General features: G+C 52.3%; 1 non-coding gene across 1 annotated transcript in view; it reads right to left on the reverse strand.

Moving 5' to 3' along the window:
- LOC124579132 overlaps window positions 1–1,071 on the reverse strand; it is a 1,910-nt gene extending 839 nt beyond the window's left edge. Inside the window, exon 1 of the ribosomal RNA XR_006972860.1 lies at window positions 1–1,071. This exon is cut by the window's left edge and continues 839 nt beyond it. This is a non-coding gene — a ribosomal RNA (small subunit ribosomal RNA).
- Window positions 1,072–5,000: the final 3,929 nt, after the last annotated feature.

The raw sequence follows: 5,000 nt of genomic DNA on the forward strand, positions 1-5,000 counted from the left end.
CTTGATTAATGAAAACATACTTGGCAAATGCTTTCGCTTCTGTTCGTCTTGCGACGATCCAAGAATTTCACCTCTAACGTCGCAATACGAATGCCCCCGCCTGTCCCTATTAATCATTACCTCGGGTTCCGAAAACCAACAAAATAGAACCGAGGTCCTATTCCATTATTCCATGCACACAGTATTCAGGCGGGCTTGCCTGCTTTAAGCACTCTAATTTGTTCAAAGTAAACGTGCCGGCCCACCGAGACACTCACTCAAGAGCACCCTGGTAGGATTGCAACGGGGTCCGCCTCGGGACGCACGAGCACGCACGAGGCGCGTCGCACGCCTTCGGCTCGCCCCACCGGCAGGACGTCCCACGATACATGCCAGTTAAACACCGACGGGCGGTGAACCAACAGCGTGGGACACAAATCCAACTACGAGCTTTTTAACCGCAACAACTTTAATATACGCTATTGGAGCTGGAATTACCGCGGCTGCTGGCACCAGACTTGCCCTCCAATAGATACTCGTTAAAGGATTTAAAGTGTACTCATTCCGATTACGGGGCCTCGGATGAGTCCCGTATCGTTATTTTTCGTCACTACCTCCCCGTGCCGGGAGTGGGTAATTTGCGCGCCTGCTGCCTTCCTTGGATGTGGTAGCCGTTTCTCAGGCTCCCTCTCCGGAATCGAACCCTGATTCCCCGTTACCCGTTACAACCATGGTAGGCGCAGAACCTACCATCGACAGTTGATAAGGCAGACATTTGAAAGATGCGTCGCCGGTACGAGGACCGTGCGATCAGCCCAAAGTTATTCAGAGTCACCAAGGCAAACGGACCGGACGAGCCGACCGATTGGTTTTGATCTAATAAAAGCGTCCCTTCCATCTCTGGTCGGGACTCTGTTTGCATGTATTAGCTCTAGAATTACCACAGTTATCCAAGTAACGTGGGTACGATCTAAGGAACCATAACTGATTTAATGAGCCATTCGCGGTTTCACCTTAATGCGGCTTGTACTGAGACATGCATGGCTTAATCTTTGAGACAAGCATATGACTACTGGCAGGATCAACCAGGGAGCTGCGTCAACTAGAGCTGAGCAGCCGGCCGCCCGGGAGTGTGTCCCGGGGGCCCGCGCGAACACGCAAGCGTCCGCTCAATTATTCTGCAAACAGGAGGAGGCTGAGCTCCCCTGCACAATACACCTCGAAACCCTCTCAGGTCCCGGCGGCGCGCAGCGCCGTCCTAAGTACTTGGTCGGGTTCGAGAGAGGCGCAATCGCCCGGAGTTTGGCGAGTAGACGCTTTAGGTGCGACCACCCGTGCTCCCAACTGAGCTTGCCGCTGCCGACAGAGGCCCGGGAGCGTGCTGTCGTGGCATTGCCGGCGGGAGACAACACGCGCCACCTACGGTGACCGGCAGCTCCAACGCCAGCGCCACAGAAGGACAAAAGCCCCACTTGGGTGCCGAAGCGAACTCTCCCAGCACAGCGCACGCGCCAACACGTCCGCACAGCTGCGATACAAACCACCTGCGAGAACCGCAGAGGCGACCGAGCAGCAGACGGCGTCGCGGCGCCGAGCGCCGGGCGGCGGCGCATCCTCAGCGCACACAGTCCTCAATCGGACCAGCACACTGCAGATGTCCACCGCGCTTCGCACCGGGCCCGCGAGGACCTACTTTGGCCGCACGGCGCCGCGTGCAGGGTGCGCCGGCGCGCAGCTGCGCCGCCTGCCGCCTCCGTCGGCCGGCGCGCCTGCCACTGGCCGCCCCCACCAGCCGGCTGTAGCGCGTGCGCCCACGCACCGCGCGGCCAGCACGCCGGGAGGCCCCCCCTCACCGGCCGGGGACGGTCCCACCCAGCCACCGCCGCGTATCGCTTCACACCCAGATGCCATTCACGTTCGTGGGCATGGTGGGTATCGCTGGAACAACCGGTTGGTAGCTCAACCGATCGTCGCCATCACTGATTCACCTCTAGCGAGAACAACCGCACCACAACGGTTTACCAGTTGTTCATTTGCATAACGTCACCAGCAAACGTAGGCGTCCATCGCCATTTGCAAATTCAACGATTGTTGCATGCCTGTGTCAGGTGTCACGACACACTATGTCTGCCCACATACACGCAACAACATGTGCACGCTTCGCGAACACGTGGAAGGTGGCCCCCGTACGTATGCGATGTCCATTGCGCGAACGACTGTCAACCGGCCTCTGTCGCATGTCGCAGATGTGGAACGCAGTGCACCATGCTATCACGGTGTGTGAGAAGAGACGACTACGTCTGACAACACGCGCCACTACATCAACAGACGGCTCATGCTGATCGCCATCCAGGGCATACCACACTGCAATCCAGCTCTTATAGGGAGACGACACGTAGCTGAGTGCACAACATTTGGACCGCATGGTTCGCCGTTGTTGGCGCAGTCGTTGTACGGTCACATGTACCACGATGTATCATTCAGTACATGAGGACCAATGTGCAGTACAGTGTGTGATTTGGACGTACAACATCAGCGGACAGTTGACACAGGCCGTACCACAGCGTAGGCTAAGTGCTTCGCACATGCGAATGCCAATGAACAACTGCAAATGCCAATGAACAACTGCAAAGGGCATTGAGCATGTACGTCCTGCTGCCATCCACATTACAGTGTATAGCTGCAAGGTGTTTAACATGAAGCGATACACTGGGGACCGGGCAGTGCGAGTAGCAAACTATATTGCGGGGGTTGCAGTTAGGCAACACTACACTAATTTAACGCGTCGTATGACAATTACAGAGCAGGTTAAGGCCCAACGTGTGTTGGGTTAAGGCCCAACGTGTGTTGGGTTAAGGCCCAACGTGTGTTGGGTTAAGGCCCAACGTGTGTTGGGTTAAGGCCCAACGTGTGTTGGGTTAAGGCCCAACGTGTGTTGGGTTAAGGCCCAACGTGTGTTGGGTTAAGGCCCAACGTGTGTTGGGTTAAGGCCCAACGTGTGTTGGGTTAAGGCCCAACGTGTGTTGGGTTAAGGCCCAACGTGTGTTGGGTTAAGGCCCAACGTGTGTTGGGTTAAGGCCCAACGTGTGTTGGGTTAAGGCCCAACGTGTGTTGGGTTACGTTAAGGGGCAATGTGGGTTACGTTAAGGCGCAATACAGGTTACGTTAAGGCGCAATACAGGTTACGTTAAGGCGCAATACAGGTTACGTTAAGGCGCAATACAGGTTACGTTAAGGCGCAATACAGGTTACGTTAAGGCGCAATACAGGTTACGTTAAGGCGCAATACAGGTTACGTTAAGGCGCAATACAGGTTACGTTAAGGCGCAATACAGGTTACGTTAAGGCGCAATACAGGTTACGTTAAGGCGCAATACAGGTTACGTTAAGGCGCAATACAGGTTACGTTAAGGCGCAATACAGGTTACGTTAAGGCGCAATACAGGTTACGTTAAGGCGCAATACAGGTTACGTTAAGGCGCAATACAGGTTACGTTAAGGCGCAATACAGGTTACGTTAAGGCGCAATACAGGTTACGTTAAGGCGCAATACAGGTTACGTTAAGGCGCAATACAGGTTAGGTTAAGGCGCAATACAGGTTAGGTTAAGGCGCAATACAGGTTAGGTTAAGGTACGACATAGGTTAGGTTAAGGTACGACATAGGTTAGGTTAAGGTACGACATAGGTTAGGTTAAGGTACGACATAGGTTAGGTTAAGGTACGACATAGGTTAGGTTAAGGTACGACATAGGTTAGGTTAAGGTACGACATAGGTTAGGTTAAGGTACGACATAGGTTAGGTTAAGGTACGACATAGGTTAGGTTAAGGTACGACATAGGTTAGGTTAAGGTACGACATAGGTTAGGTTAAGGTACGACATAGGTTAGGTTAAGGTACGACATAGGTTAGGTTAAGGTACGACATAGGTTAGGTTAAGGTACGACATAGGTTAGGTTAAGGTACGACATAGGTTAGGTTAAGGTACGACATAGGTTAGGTTAAGGTACGACATAGGTTAGGTTAAGGTACGACATAGGTTAGGTTAAGGTACGACATAGGTTAGGTTAAGGTACGACATAGGTTAGGTTAAGGTACGACATAGGTTAGGTTAAGGTACGACATAGGTTAGGTTAAGGTACGACATAGGTTAGGTTAAGGTACGACATAGGTTAGGTTAAGGTACGACATAGGTTAGGTTAAGGTACGACATAGGTTAGGTTAAGGTACGACATAGGTTAGGTTAAGGTACGACATAGGTTAGGTTAAGGTACGACATAGGTTAGGTTACGGTACGACATAGGTTAGGTTACGGTACGACATAGGTTAGGTTACGGTACGACATAGGTTAGGTTACGGTACGACATAGGTTAGGTTACGGTACGACATAGGTTAGGTTACGGTACGACATAGGTTAGGTTACGGTACGACATAGGTTAGGTTACGGTACGACATAGGTTAGGTTACGGTACGACATAGGTTAGGTTACGGTACGACATAGGTTAGGTTACGGTACGATATAGGTTAGGTTACGGTACGATATAGGTTAGGTTAAGGTACACATTGTTGTAAGGAAAGGTTTAATGGGGGGCGGGGCGGGGCGGCCGGTTTGTTGATTGTGATTATAGTAAGTGGATGCCTGCGGCATCATCTGATTTGCCACGTCAGGATGCACCTTTGGCTCATGACAGGCGGCGCTCTCATTCCATGCTTGTGGCAGACCTGTGTCTTTCATTCCTGCCATTGTTTGTGTGCTGTGAGAGGAGGCAGTATTGTGATGTTGGGTGCACCCCTGTGTAGGACATGTGTGGGTGTTGGTGGCTTGGCTGAGCAATGGTGGTTGTCGGGTGGGTGGGATATTCTGTTTTCTGAGTGGACCTCCCAGTCTGGTTATGACAGTGTGGATTGTCTAATGTGGCGGAGAGGATGCACTGGGTGTTGTTCCATGCTGGTGCTTACATATTGTCTGTGTGCGTGTTACAGGCAGAGAGTAGTGCGTGATAAGGGTGTGTGGCTGACGT

The sequence above is a fragment of the Schistocerca americana genome, unplaced genomic scaffold (genome assembly GCF_021461395.2).
Source record: "Schistocerca americana isolate TAMUIC-IGC-003095 unplaced genomic scaffold, iqSchAmer2.1 HiC_scaffold_296, whole genome shotgun sequence".
Lineage (NCBI taxonomy): Eukaryota > Metazoa > Arthropoda > Insecta > Orthoptera > Acrididae > Schistocerca > Schistocerca americana.